Source organism: Hibiscus syriacus, unplaced genomic scaffold, assembly GCF_006381635.1.
Source record: "Hibiscus syriacus cultivar Baekdansim isolate YM2019G1 unplaced genomic scaffold, ASM638163v2 tig00110890_pilon, whole genome shotgun sequence".
Classification (NCBI taxonomy): Eukaryota; Viridiplantae; Streptophyta; class Magnoliopsida; order Malvales; family Malvaceae; genus Hibiscus; species Hibiscus syriacus.
The window spans coordinates 8212802-8228780 of NW_024062900.1; positions in this window are offsets into that span (position 1 = coordinate 8212802).

Here is a 15979-nt window from a genome sequence, read left to right on the forward strand (position 1 = left end):
AACTGAGTTATCATATTGGTTTGACTAGCTGAGCCCCCTTGTTATGGAAGATGGAATCCCAATGGCTTACTGTTCGATTGAATTATACGGTGTCCCTCTACTCTGTTGGCAAGAGTCTTTTTTAGAAAGGTTAGCTAAAAGGCGAGGATCTCTGGTTTGCATCCAGGAATCAACTAAACATAGAGAGGATCTATCGGTTGCTAGGATGTTGATGAGGGTTGCTAGTCCCTTCGATGTTCCTAAGTCAATCACTCTAGGTTCATATGGGAGATCGTTCAAGGTTAGAATTAAGATGGGTGAGGCTTCCCAGAAGCTGAATGATTGTTTGGAGAAGGAATCAGAAGAGAACTCAAACGATATCTGGAATGAAAAGTCGGAGGAGGAGGAACAGGATGGCGGTCGGATTTTGCAGGACGGTGAGGCTAACGAATCGTCTTAGGTGGAGTCTCAAATCAGAGTGGCATCGTGGCTGTCTAATGGAATGAAAAATGGCAACCCAGAGGATGATTCTGACAACAATTCTTATGTAGGTTCTAGATGCCCACCATTGTTGTCGGCTAGGGAAATGGATTGTAATAATAACCACGAACCAGTTTTTCAACATGTTCTAACGAGGTTAATTCAACTCAGTGTTCTAGAGAAGTTCTAAAATCACAACATGTTGGGCATGATCCATCGATTGAAGTGCCCGTTTGTGCGGTCCAAAGGAGTAGGTCCTTTACTAAGGTAATCTACCTTCTGGGCCTGGTGCAGGGAGTATCCAAAGGGAACTGACTCCGATTAATATGGGCTTCCCCTTAAGAATCAAAACCTTAACCCAACGATGATAAATCCACCAACGGTTAATGCCCAACGTAAGAGAACTAAAGAAACTCCCACTCAGAATCAGCTTGTTCAACCTAGAAGAAGCACTTCGAAAGGAGGGAATGAAATTAGTTTCTTCGATAAGGTGTACAGAATAACCAAAAGAAACTTGATTGTGGAATCCTTGGATCGGGTTAGTACCTCTACAGCTTCTTCCCCTACGTTCTCTAAGTACATTGATGAAGCTTTGGCCACTTGGGAAGTGAGCAAGATGCTGGGAATATCTTTTAAGGGAGGAAAGCAGATTTTGATAGACAAAATAATCAATCTAGAGAAGAATAAGGATAGGGAAGCAGGAAGATAATTCCTTTTCCTAGCAATGGGTGTCTTCGATTATTGATGTTGAAAGTTTCATTCATTTCTTGGAATATCAGAGGCCTAGAGAGGAAGGAGAAACAGAGAACAATTCGGAGGTTATTAGCAAACAAAAAATCAACCTTTCTTTTCCTACAGGAAACTTAGATGGACACTCTAAGGCCATCTCAACTGAGGAAAGAAAGGGGGAAAGTTCTGCAAGGACATGATTTTTCTCCTGCTGCGGGGTCTGCGGGAGGTCTAATTAGTCTTTGGGATGAAAACATCTTTGAAGTTACGGATAAGTTCAATCACAGCATATTCATTGCTATCATAGGGAAGTTAAAAGAGAATCAATGCCAGTGTCGGTTTTTTAATGTTTATGAGTCTGTTAAGAAGCTGATAAAGAAGGCCTTTTTGAAGAACTCTTGTCATAGTTGGAGAATCTGGAGAATCTGAGAATTCCTTTGTGCTTGGGAGGTGATTTCAATGCTTATCTTTCGTCCAAAGAGGAGGGTAGGTCTCAAAATTTGAATAAAATCGAAATTTTCAGAGCTTTTGTCAACAGACCAGACTCATTGATTTACCTCTAATTGGAGGTCGATACAATTGGTGCAATAATAGAGATAGTCCGACCCATGTTAGGCTTGATAAATTCTTGGTGGATGTTGGTTTCTTAGTTGCGTTTCCAGACTTATCACAAAGCCTTCTTCCAAAATCCCTCTCGAATCACAGCGCAGTACTACTGAAGAACCGTGGCTACAATTAAGGGCCCAGACTTTTCAAGCTTTTTAATTACATGATGGAAGAAAGTTTTGATGGGATGATAGAATCGACCATCTAGGAGCTCAAAATAGGTAATATAAGGTTGGGCATCTTGAGTATTCTAAAAAGGCTTCAAGGAGGCCATTAAAAAATGGTCAAGGAACCGATAACAGAATCTGTCTGAATCAATAACAGTATTAGAGAAGAAAATTCATGACTTAGAAATTGAGTAGCAACAGAATCCCCCTTCTCATGCTTTGATTGACTCCTTGGTTGTTCACAGGAAAGAATTGTGGAATCTATGCAAAATTGAAGAGCAAATATGGCACCAAAAGTTGAGAACTAGATGGATCAAAGATGGAGATCGCAACTCAAGGTATTTTCATATTTGTGTCTCAAATCGAAGAAGGGTGAATGCTATTAAGTCGTTGAGAGTCAATGGAAGTATTGTTAATGAGCCTCCCTAAATCAAAGATTGAGTTCATGATTATTTCCAAGAAGCTTACAACTTGAAACCAACATTAGAAGTCAATAAAATATACCTAACTTTTTCGAAATTATCCAAAGAGCATACTTCTTTCCTGGAAAGAGAATTTGCGGAGGAGGAGATTTGGAAAGCAATTGATTCCTCAAACAGCTCCAAAGCCCCAGGTCCAGACAGTCTAAATATTGGTTTCTTTAAAAATAATTTGGTCAAGTCTCAAAGAAGACATTCTAAAGTTCTTTAAACACTTCTTCTCGGGGAAGAGGTGGGAGAACGATATCAATCACGCTTTCAAAACTCTTATTACTAAGAAAATCAACCCAAAAAGCTTGGAGGACTAAAGACCTATTAGTTTAGTAGGGGTATGTACAAGATCCTTTCTAAAGTTCTCTGAAGAAGGTTAAGACAATGCATAACTTTTTTAGAATCTAAAGATAAATATAATAGACAAACAAAACTTAAAACATGAGAGAGAAAAGTTGAAAGGAAAGGTATATTCTGATGAGGTCTGGAAGGCTTTTGTGGATAATCTCAGCATGAGATTGTCACGATGTGCGTTAACGGAATTGTTTTTATCTCAGGGACCTGTTGAGAGAGTTTTTATTTTAAAAGAAACAAGAAACCCAAAATACAAATTCTTCACCTTTGCTTTTGTGCAGTTTGGAAGTGAAGCAGGTTTGAAAAGGGTAATAGTTAATTTAAATGGTTCATTGATAGAAGGGAGAAGGATTACAGTTGGAGTTGTACGATATAGGGATGTTCATTCAAGGATAGCGGAGAAGAATAGTCCATTGAAGACGGTTCCAAATCCGAGTCCAGTAGAAACTTCAAAGTCTAAACAGAGGGATGATTCTAGCAGGAGTTTAAGGGATGATAGAACATATAAAGATGCTTTATTGACAAACATAATGAGGAGTAGCGCATTGGGATATAGGGAGTTATCCTCTGATGGGATTCCCAGGGAGAAAACTAAGAAAAACATTTTGGAAATGCATATTCCTTCTGAGAGCTCGAGTTGGGTTAAGGTCATTAACGGGGATCATTAAACATCACTTTGAGTTAGAGTTAGTTCATAAGCCACTAATGAATTAAGGTTATGATATCCAGATTGCTAGTTGGGGCTATGCTTGGAACTCTTGTGCAGTTACTTTTAAATCTTATGAAGAGATGATGGAGGTGTGGATGAAGAAGAAAGATGAAATAGGATATTGGTTTGATAGATTGGCTCCTTTACTGAATGAAGATGGAGTTCCAATGGGCTTTTTGCCAGGTCGAACTATTTGGGGTCCCTCTCTTATGCTGGAATGACTCTTTTTTGGAACGAATAGATGGGAGATGTGGATGATGGTAGACATCCACGATTCCACTAAAAACACAGAAGATCTCACGACGGTGAGAGTTTTAATTAGGGTAGCTAGCCCTTTTGATGTCCCAGAAGTGATTACTCTGGGTTCATATGGTAGATCGTACAAAGTGAGTATTAAAATTGGATCGGTGCATGAATCTTCAAAACCTTTTTTCAGTAAATCTCCGGTGTTCGGAGCAGTTGGGAAACATTTTGATGAGTTGATGTCTAAGGAAGAAGAATACAGGGAGGAGTCAGAAAATGAGGAAGGTTTAGTAAGATCAGCAGAGAAAATTATTCAAAGGGTCGACACATGGATTGACCAGGGAGAAGCTTACGGTTTTGTTGAAGTTGGTGGGGAACAACACTTTCCAAGGTTTACCAAAGATGGGAAGTGCATTAAAAGAAGGTTGTCAGATTTTCAGAAGGTTGGGAGTATCAAAGTGGGGGAGTTTGCAGGATTGGGAATTAGAAATTCAAATATTCCGGCTGATGGATCACAAGCCCAACTAGAAGATAATGAGAAGTATGGGTTGATAGTTTCAAAGGTAATTTCCTCTGGGCCAACATTTAAAATTAATGAATTTGGGAAAATGGTTCAGAACATGAAACCGACTGAGCCTGGTAGTAAAGAGAAATAAAAACAAGGGGTTTAGCTTTAATTCAAAATCGACTGGTGGTGTTGGAATTGAGGCTCAAAATACTGAATTAATGTTGATAGAACCCAATTCAGATTTTACACAGAGTAATTCAAGGGGTAGATCGTTTTATCGATCTAAAAGCTCGTTATCTACAAAGAGTGAGCCTTTAGAGATGAGAAGAGCAGCTATAAAAGGGTCTATAAAAGGTCTAGGGGGAGGAAATATTAGTTTGGGAATGATCAGAATATTATACCTGTTAGAGAGGAAGCTTCAGACATTCAAAATGCAAAAGATCAGACCTTGAGAGCAGTCCAACATGTTAGTTTTCAGCAGTTTCGAACATCCAAGGCAGTGTGGAACCTAGCACAGATAGAAGATCAGTTGTTAGAAGCTTGGATAAGGAGTTTGATGGATGGTTTTCAGAAGGAGATAGTCTAATTTCAAATCTGGATTTTTGAATAGAAGAGCTAAAAGAATTATGTTAAGGGAAGCCTTAGAACAAGTCAGTATATCAACAGCTTCCTCTTCAGTTTTTTCGGGTCTTTTGGAGGAAGCTTTAGCTACTTGGAAAATAAGTAAGCTAATGGGGGTTTCTTTTAGGCAAGGGAAGGTAACCTTTTTGGAAAAAAATCATTAATCTGTAGAAAGGCTTGAATCTGGCCAATTAAGGCGTTTCATGGGGCATTCAGATTGTTGAATTATTAATGATGAAGGAAACATTACTCATAATTTCATGGAATATAAGGGGTTTGGGAAAAAAGAGAAACAATAAGTTGTTCAGAGATTAGTCTCTAAGATATCTCATTTTATTTGGTTGCAAGAAACTAAATCTGAGAAGATACAGAGATCTTTTTTTAGAAGAAGTGGGTTGAATATTCTTCAAGGTTTTATTGAATCTCCAGCAGTTAGTTCTTCAGGGGGTTATTATGGTGCTGGAATGATAATGTTTATGGGCTGGAAAATCAGTATATTAATAGGAGATTTATTGTTGTTTCAGGAAAATTCAGTTCTAATCAATTTAGATGTGGTTTCATTAATGTTTATGGTCCTTCAGTGGAGGATGAGAAAGCAAGTTTTTTTTTGAAGAGTTAAGCTTGTTCACTTCTGAACAGAGTCTTCCTGTTTGTATGGGAAGGGACTTTAATGTTTACTTGTGTGAGGCTGAGAAGGTTAATAGAGCTCAGAACCAGAAATTTAATAGGAATTTTCAGGTCAGTTATTTAATAATCAGGATTAATCTACCTTTGAATAGAGGTAGGTTTCACTTGGTGTAAACCAAGATATTCCCACATTTGTAAGGCTAGATAGGTTTTTGTGGATGGGTTTTTTTTTGAAGAGTTAAGCTTGTTCACTTCTGAACAGAGTCTTCCTGTTTGTATGGGAAGGGACTTTAATGTTTACTTGTGTGAGGCTGAGAAGGTTAATAGAGCTCAGAACAGAAATTTAATAGGAATTTTCAGTCAGTTTATTTAATAATCAGGATTAATTGATCTACCTTTGAATAGAGGTAGGTTCACTTGGTGTAATAACCAAGATATTCCCACATTTGTAAGGCTAGATAGGTTTTTTGTGGATGGTTAATTCATGGCTGCTTTTCCTAATATTGCTCAATCATTACTCACAGGTTTGTGTCAGATCATAATGCTATAATGCTTGAGAATGGAGGAGTTAATTGGGGTAAAAAACCTTTTAGACTCTTTAATTATTTGATGGAGGAAGATGGTTTTGAGGATGTTGCCAGTTCTACAATCTCATATTGCAAGAAAAAGCATAGGAAAGCTGCAATTTTTAGCATTTTGAAGCAAGATGTAAGCCATGATGGGATAGCAGCAGAGTTGAATGTCTATCGATCAAAATTATGGAGATTTCACAGGATAGAGAAACAGATTTGGCATCAGAATTCCAGAATGAAGTGGGTATATGATGGGGATCAAATACTAGATTTTTTTCATACTTGTGCTTCAGTTAGAAGAAAGATAAATGCTATGAATGCTCTAAGAGTTGAGGGAGATATTATCCAAGACCCGACTGTTATAAAGGCCACTGTTAGGGATCACTTTTTTAAAATCTTTAAAGTTCGGTCTACCTTGGAAGTGGGTGATATAGGTTGACATTTTCTAGGATTTCTTTGAAGCAAAGTCTACTTTTAGAAAAGGAATTTTCCGAGGAAGAAATTTGGGAGACATTAAAGTCGTGTAATAGGCTTCGGGGCCAGATGGATTAAATTTGGGGGTTTTCAAAAGGTTCTGGCATATCCTTAAGGAAGACATTCTGAAATTTTTCCAAAACTTCTACTTGGGGAAATATTGGGAGCATGGTATCAACCATACTTTCATTACCCTTAGGGTGCGTTTGGTTCACGGAATATAAGATTACCGGTGGGAATAAAAGATTACCAGGGAATAGGATTACTAGAATGTTGTATTTTGTGTTTGGTTGGTTTAGCAGGAATATAATATTACCGTGTTTGGTTAAAGGAATAAAATATTATTGGAATGTATATTTTACCAAATTGTCCTTATTATATATTTGATTTTTAATGAGTTGGAAAATATTTATATATTTTCTTTAAAAAATTTAAATTCATAAAATTTATATAATTTTTTTTACAAAAGTGAAAATATAAAAAGGTAATTATAGATTTTTTTTTGTAAATCTAAAATAGTTTAAGGATAAATTTGTAATTTAACCTTCGTAGAACTTTTATTATTCAATGACATAATAAGAATATTTTTGAAAGAAATTTTTTTAAGGGGTATTTTATTCCAAAACGCTAGTAATCTAACAATACCTAAGGAAAGAGAGGTAATTACATTCCCGGTAATATACCCCAAAAAATCCACTATTGGTAATGTAAGATTACCGGGAATAACATTCCCAGCCAACCAAACGGGGGAATGTGGATTACATTCCCATTTGAATCTCATATTCCCCCAACCAAACACACCCTTATTCCCAAGGGTTTTAACATTGGAGGTTTAGATGACTATAGCCTATAAGTTTAGTAGGAGGGGTAGACAAGATCTTATCTAAGTGTCTTTCCAGGAGGTTAAGAAGTTGCATCAGAGACATCATCAGCCCGACACAATTTGCTTTCATCCCTTTTCATCAAATTTTGGATTATTCTCTCATTGCTAAAGAGGGAATTGATTTTTGGAGGAAAAAAGGGCTCAAGGGCTACGTTTTCAAGGTCGACTTCAAGAAGCCTTATGATACAGTTGATTGGCCTATTTTGTTTAAGGTAATGGGGAAGACGGTTTTGGATCTAGATGGAATGGTTGGATAATGAGATGTGTTACTACAGCTTCTGTTTCAGTATTGGTCAATGGAGTTCCCTCTGAGGAATTCCCAATGGCAAAGGGTCTTCGACAAGGTTGTTCCCTGTCTCCATTATTGTTTAATTTAGTAGGGGAACTGCCTAATTTATTACTTCTGAAGGCAGTTTCTGAGGGGTTATTTTCTGGAATGATTATATGTAAGGAGGACGGGTCTTTTAATTGATCACATTTGCAATTTGTTGATGATCTTATCAAAAAAAAATTACGAGGCCTCCACTTCTTATCAAAAAAATTTACGAGGCCTCCACTTCTTATCAAAAAAATTTGCTGATGATCTTATCATATTTTGTGGAGCTTCGAAGATGCATATTTTGAATGTAAAGATGATTCTTAGAGTGTTTGAAGTTATGTCTGGGCTTTAGTTAAATCTAAAGAAAAGTAAATTGTTTGGAATTAACTTATCTCAAGAGATTGTTTAGGAGTGGGCAGAGTCTATTAGTTGTTCAGTTGGGTCATTTCCTTCAGATTACTTAGGACTTCCCCTTGGTGTTATTAGGAATTCATCAGCTCTTTGGGATCCGGTGGTTCAAAACTTTCACAAGAAACTAGCTGGTTGGAAGGCTTCTACTCTGTCATTAACAGGGAGATTGGTATTGGTAAAGTCGATCCTATGCTCGCTTCCTACTTATTTTCTGTCGATGTTTAAGATTCTAGCCTCGGTTTACAAAACCCTCAGTTCTATCATGTCTAACTTCTTACGGGGAGGGGTAATGGAAAAAACAAGATACATCGGGTTAATTAGTCCAATGTGTGTAAATCAAAGAACGAGGGAGGTTTGGGTGTTCGAAATCTCAACAGCATGAACAGAGCGCTATTAGGGAAATGGTCTTTGAGGTTTGCTAATGAAAGAAACTCTGTTTGGAGGAAATTTATGTGCAGCAAATACAATATTGATTCATCCTTGTTATTATTTGACAGAAATGTTCCACCTCAAGCTTCATGGATTTGGAGATCAATGGTGAATAACCATTTCAAAGATGACCCTTTCGACTCTAAGTTTTGAAGTTTGTGTAGTTTTCAAGTTGGTGATGGAAAGTTCATTCGGTTATGGCAAGATAATTGGGCTTTGGATTATCCGCTCCTGGTTATTTTTCATAGACTGTTTTCTATTTCATCAAACAAGATTAGCAAATTATGTGAGTTTGGTGAATATCGTTCTATGGGCTGGATTTGGGATGTTCAAGTGAGAAGGAATTTAAATGATTGGGAGCTCGAACAATGGTCTAATCTGATGGTTATCATTTAAAATTACTCTCTTTCTAAAGATTCCAGTGATATTTTGATATGGAAAGGCAATGGGGATGGTGTGTATTCTGTTAGCTCTTGTGTTAAGTTGTGTTCTTCAGGTTCAGAGGAGGTTCATTTATGGAAAAATTTAATTTGGAGGGGTATGTTTCCTCCAAGAGTTGAATCCTTTATGTGACAAGTTGTTCTTTAGAGGTTGGCAATTAAGAATGATCTGGTCAAAAGAGGGGTTCAGGGTGTGGTCCTTATGGAATAAATTTATGAAGTTTTGGAGGCTTAGATCTGTTTTTCACGTAAATGCCAAGATTTTTCTCCTAGCTTGGGATGACTTGAAGACTAATTCTGCTATATGGTAATTTATCCCAATGGCTGTTCTCTGGACCATTTGAAAAGTCAGGAATGATATAGTGTTCGAAGGGGGGAAGTTAGATCAGACAAATTATTTTTCTTAGCAAGATTTAGGCTTGCTTCTTGATTTTTAGCAAAGTATAAGGAGATTTCTATCTCTAAGGATTCTCTCATTTCTGATCCTTCCCTAGGGGATTCTTGTTCATCCTACAATAAAGTGATTTTATCTAAGATCCCTTGGTTCCCTCATCCTAAGGGCTTCATTAAATTGAATGTTGATGCTGCAACTAGTTGCGTCTGGAAGAAAAGTGGTCTTGGTGGCGTTTTAAGAGATCATTCTGGTTCAATTTTAGGCTCTTTCAAGGAGTCTTCTAATTCGGGTCCTCCTACACTGATGGAGCTTAAAGCTATTCAAAGGGGTTTATCATTCTTTGTCTCTTTTCAAGGGATTGTTAAAGATCGGTTGATTATCAAGAGTGATAGCAGGGTGGCAATGGATTGGATTAAGAATGTTGATTTATGTCCAGATGTGTATGCTTTTATTGTTAAAGACATAGTTGATAGGCTTAAAGCTTTTGAGGGTGTTGTTAGATGGGTTGCTAGGTCAACTAACTTAGAGGCTGATGCCTTAGCTAAGGTTGGAATAGGCTGATTTATGTGTTGTTGTTTATGGTTATCTTATGGTTTTTAGTTCCTGTAAAGGGTGTTTTGCTGTGTTGTATTTCTATTGTAACTTTCTTTATGTTTAATGAAATCTTAAGGCACTATTTTCCTCATTCCGCTGATTAAGGAGCTTCTTTACAAGTTTAATTAATCAAGAAGGGGGTTTTTAACGAGGTCTTCAAATCTTATAAAAAAAAGACGATGCATAAACAATAAAATCAGTTCTTCTCAATTTACTTTCCTACCCGGTCGAAAAATTTTGGACTGTTCCTTCATCGCTAACGAAGGGATTGATTTCTAGAGGAAGAAAGGCTTACAAGGAGTTGTTTTCAAAGCATTTTTTAGAAGGGTTGATATTGTTGATTGGTCAATTTTACTCCAAATTATGAAGAGTAAGGGGTTTAGGAGAGCTGGTGCAAATGGATTTATAGGTGCATATCCTTGGCTTATATCTTTGTCCTTATTAATGGAGTTCCACTGAAGAATTTCCAATGGCTAAAGGTCTTAGGAAAGGCTGCTCACTTTCTCCATTGTTTAATCTGGTGGGGGAGTAGCTTAATTTAACGCTTGCCAAGTCGGTTAATTAATGGTTTTTCTATTAGTTCGAATGATAATTCCTTCATGTTGTCACATCTGCAATTTGCGGAATACTTGATAATTTTATGCAGCGCATCGATCAACCAAATTAAGAATGTGAAAAAAGTTTTACGCATCTTTGAATTGATGTTTGGGCTTTATTTGAACTTCTTCAAAAGAAGACTATTTAGTATAAATGTGGGAAAAGATGTAATTAAAGAGTGTGCTTCAATAATTGGGTGTCAGTAGGTGTTTTCCCATCCGAGTATAGCGGGCTTCCAATCGAATCAAAGAAAATTTAGCAACCTCGTGGGACCCTTTTATTCAAAAATTTCATAGCAAATTAGTCGATTGGAAAACAACTACCTTGTCCCTAGTTGGAAGAGTAGTTCCTTAGAAATCTTTTGTGTTCTTTTCCAATTTATTACCTTTCAATATTCGGGCTACCAACTAATGTACACAGGAAATTAATCACCATAATGGCAAGATTCCTTTGGGGTGGAGGAGCAGAGAAGGACAAAATATATTGGATTAATTGGTCGTCAGTGTGTAAACCAAAAGACTGTAGGGGTTATTGATCTCAGCCTGATGAATAGAACGTTAAATGGTAAATAGACTTGGAAATTTGCAAACAAAAAGGATTCATTGTGGAAGAGGTTGTTATGTAGCAGGTACAATCTAGATAGTAGCTTTATGGTGCTAAGCAAATCAAAATTCCTCCAAGCTTCATGGATTTGGAGAGGAGTTGTTAGCAACTATTCTAAGAATGATGAATTTACAATGTGTTTTCGCAAACACTTACAAATTCAAGTTGGCAATTGAGAGGCTACCCTCTTCTGGCATGATGTTCGGATAAGGGAAGCTCCCTTAAAGTCCCAATATCATTTTCACTTTCAGTCAATAAGGAAGGAAGAGTAGCCGATTTTGGTGTTCTTGGAAGCTCGGGCTAGATGTGGAATGTTGAGATGAGGAGAAATTTAAGTGATTGAGAATTGGATCAATAGTTTGATTTGATGTCTTTATTAAGCAATTTCAGATTTGGCGAAAACATAGTGATTGCATAATATGGAAAGGGAATGGGGGAAGGATCCTACTTGGTGAAGTCATGTATTAGTGTGTTCTCAAACTCAAAGGAAGTGAACCAATTTTGGAATAAATATCTTTGGCAGGGGTTCCTCCTAGGGTGGAGACTTTTATGTGGCAGGTTATTTACCAAAAGATGGTTGTAAGGGTAGAGCTTATTAAGAGAAGGGTCCTTGGCGTAGCAGACCCTCTGTGTCCTATGTGTAGAATAGAACCGAAAACTACTTCTCACTTGTTCTTCTATTGTAGAGTAGCTTGGACCTTATGGATTAGCTTTTTGCAGATTTGGGAAGTGTCCTCGGCCCTACAAGTAAACACATCAGCGTTTTTAGAAGTATGGGGAGATCTGGTGCCCCATTTTTCCATTAGTAGGTTTATCCCTAGTATCATTTTATGGATGATTTGGAAATGTAAGAACGTTATTGTTTTCAATAAGGGGATGCTAGAGTCAACTTACCTCTTCTTTCTAGCAAGATTTAGATTAGCAACGTGGTTTTTAACAAATAATCCTAAAGTTCCCATTCAGATGGACTCTTTAGTTGGCGATCCATCTTTAATGATTTCTTGTGCATTCTCAAGGAAACAGTTATCTCCATCCTCTACATGGACTCCTCCCCCTGAAGGTTTTTTTTAAAATTAACGTTGTTGGAGTAGTGAATGGAGATTGGAAAGTGGTTGGCGTCATAGGTATATTGTGTGATTATTCCAACGTCATTCTTGCGTCTTTCTCGAAACCAAAAGGGCTTGATCCCCCTACTTTGGTGGAGTTGGTGGCCATTAAAACAAGGTTACTCTTCTTTGAGTCATCGAAGTGGAGCTCGAAGAGGCGTTTGATTTTATACAAAAACTGTGTGGAGTGGATAAAAAATCCAACATCTTGCCCTGCTATTTACTTCTTCATTGTAAGGGATATTATTTACAGGATTATGAAACGTGAGGTTGTTTTACGTGTAATCCCTAAGACTGCTAATTTGGAGGCAGATGTCTTAGCAAAGTCATTAATAGGATACTGTAGTATGGGTGGGTTGTATGTTTTGGGATCTATCAGTTTGTGTCTCATGGATAGACACCTTTGTATTCTAGTACCTTGTTGTTTTACTATATTTTAATAAACCTTGAGGTATTCTTTTCCTCCTTTCACTTTTTGCTGAAACACTTTTAGGTTTTTCAGCAATTATAAAGTGAATTTTACGAGACCTCCAATTCTTATGGGAAAAAATTAAGAAAAATTTAACCCATGAGGACAATGCAGATACACAGGCTAGCAATGTTTAATCAAGCCTTATGCTGTAACCAATACACTAGATAATGCCCAGAACAGAAAACATGAAGATAGTTTATATTAGAAATATTAACAAGATGTCAAATACGCTGTTTGTTATGCATGTTCTGAATTTAACCTACAAAATGGGTTCTGAACTAGTACAATTTTAATCTAAAGTTTGCTTATGATGTACTAAAGTTTTCATCTATAAATTTCTAGATACTCTTTTCCTCCTTAGTTGTCCTTCTGCAAAAGGGGATTTTTTAATGAGGCCTAAATTCTATAAAAAAAACTAGTACAATTTTTAGTTTCCATGACCCAAATTATAACGCCAGAGCCCCATGACCTATATAAATCCAAATGATTCCTCAGCAAATTCTTCACAACTTGCCCTGGTAATTAGACCAATTGTTGTCTTAGGAAAATGCCAAAAGCCAATTACATCAATAATCCAAAACCTATATAGCCTTTTAAAAAATTGAAAAACCTATATGATGGTTTGCACAACAGTACTAGTTTTAGAAAATCTTTAAGCTGATTTTGGAATGTTAGTTAAAAACTTGCGACAGGAGCAGAAGTTTTACGTATTTGTGAGAATGAGACTAGTCCAATTTTTACTTTTTTTTCAGTAATCAAGTATTTCAGTAAGAAGAGAATCCAGACTTGTATGAGACAAATTTCAAGCTTAAAAGAATGTACCTATATGCATTGTTAGTCTCTTATGTATATCGTCTCTATTGATACAAGGAATGGAGAGCCCAGAAAGCTAGGAACTCAGGTTTTCTTGAAACATTAAGTGTGTAACAATAGCCTTCTCACAAAATTATGCGAGCTCAATCAAACCAAAATAATAATGGTCTGTTATAGACGGAGAATGTAGATATGCTAGTTGAGAGATTAAATTATCTACGACTTTATTTCAATTTTATATTTTATGGGTTATTTGTAACTTTTATTGATATTTTAGAACATGGTTATTTTATATATATATTTAATTTACATCTTTTCATCAGGGTTCTGAGTTTAGTTATAAACACCTATGTTATTTTAGTTTAAATTAAGTTTTGGATGATTAATATTTGAGATATTATAATATTGAATATTCAATTTCACTCAATTGACTTGCTAGCTTTCCCTCCTAGTTCCCTTTCCATAAAAATCTTCTTTGTTTCAATGCTTCCATCTTCTGATTTCCCCTCGAGATCTTATATTCATTGCATTTACCCTACTTCAACTACATCAGCTATATCATCTATGCTTGTCTGATAATCAAGTCCAAATGTATGTTTAAACTGAAAAGAACTTGTGAAAGACGCCCAGCATCCAAAGCTTGGCGAAATCTAGATTGTAAAGTCTCAACAACTGCTTTTACCTCATTCTCAGGATATTTAGGGACCGTTTCAATTCTCCCGTTGGAATTGAATCATCGCGGCAGCTCTCGCTTTTAAAAATTTTAACTAAGCATGACAAAAGTCATACTTAGCATTTTGGAAAAAAAGCTTGAAAATAAAAGAAAAAAGGGAAAAACTTGAAAAGTAAAAGAGAAACTTTAATAAACTAGAGAAAAGAAGAATGTAACTTGTGTGATGATTTAGGCTTACCCCAAGTGGGTATTTATAGCTTCTCAAAGCTTAAAAGATAAGCAAAGAAAATAATAAAATAATACAAAAGATAATTGTTTTTAAATTTAAATTCAAACTTAAACTAGTCTCCTAATGCAACTCTACTCGTCAATCTAGAATGCGTGCGGATGAAGTCTTATAGAAACCACCGCTAACTGGACCTTCTAGAAACTGTCACGTCAGACCGCGTCATGCCCATGTCTCCAGCCGTGACCAAATAATAATAAAAAATACAGAATTCACCTGTTTTATTACTAATTCTGGAAAGTAAAGACCTGCACGAAAATAGGCATAACACAACTAAATCAGCAGCAATAACTCCACAAAATTGAAGAAATAATGAGCAAAGATTAACGATTCTGAATACTCATCAAATTCCCCCTCACTTATCTCATGCTTGTCTTCAAGTATGATTAACCAAATTAGTCAAAAACTTCATTAAACGTTCTTTGTCAAGTTTCATATTCAATGAAGCAAGGTAGAGACCACAATAACTATTCAAGTCAAAAAATCAATCAATTGAATATCACCAATTGGAACAAGTCAAGTACAATTGTAATATCCATTCATTCATTAATCTCAATGCTCATAACTCAACACGAATTCACTCAAATCACTCAATGTGTTTAGGGTAAAGAAACGCTCAATGTCAGAATTGAGACGGTATTACCATAAGCCTGCAAGTAAATCAAATTTCCACTACTAATAAGAACAAAATGCATAAATCAAAAGGTCTTTTATTGGTTGTAACGAGACTTAGGTAAAGGTGGGGAAAATGCTAAAAATATGGCTAAAAATTCAAGACAATGAACTAACAAATAATAATTTCAACTCCATCAAAACATTAAGCACAACAAGATAAAAAGACGACATATCAAACAACAAATTTCTTGTCGAAATGCATTTTTTCTTTTTCACACTTTTGTTTTTCTTTTCCATTTTTTCGTTTCATGTCTTTTTTCTCTCTTTTTCTTTCGAACAACTTTTTTTTCTTTCGAACTGGTGTTTTTTTTTCTTTCATTCAACATTTTTTTTCGATTGAGAATATAACAGTAAAATTTTTCACTTGCCCTGAAAAAGGTAGAAAAGATGGATAAAAATAAAAAGGCTCAGGTTTATGAATATGGTGAAAACAAAGAAACGAGAATAGGCTCAAAAATGGTTAGCTAAGGGGAAAATGCATAGGTATGCTTTTTAGTCGGGGAACGAAATGGTTAATCTTTAGGTGCCCAAATCATCTTTAAGCATCATGTTCATGTGTAATCTCGACAGTATTTAACATGCAGGTTCTAGAATACCAATGCCAAATTCAACACACACAATCCAACAAAATGAGAGCGAAACTGATATGCCCGTAAAGACTCAAAACTCACCAAATTGTTTCATGCATTTAGCTAATCACATTTTAATCAACAAAGTCATGAAATATCACAAAAACACCAACTTA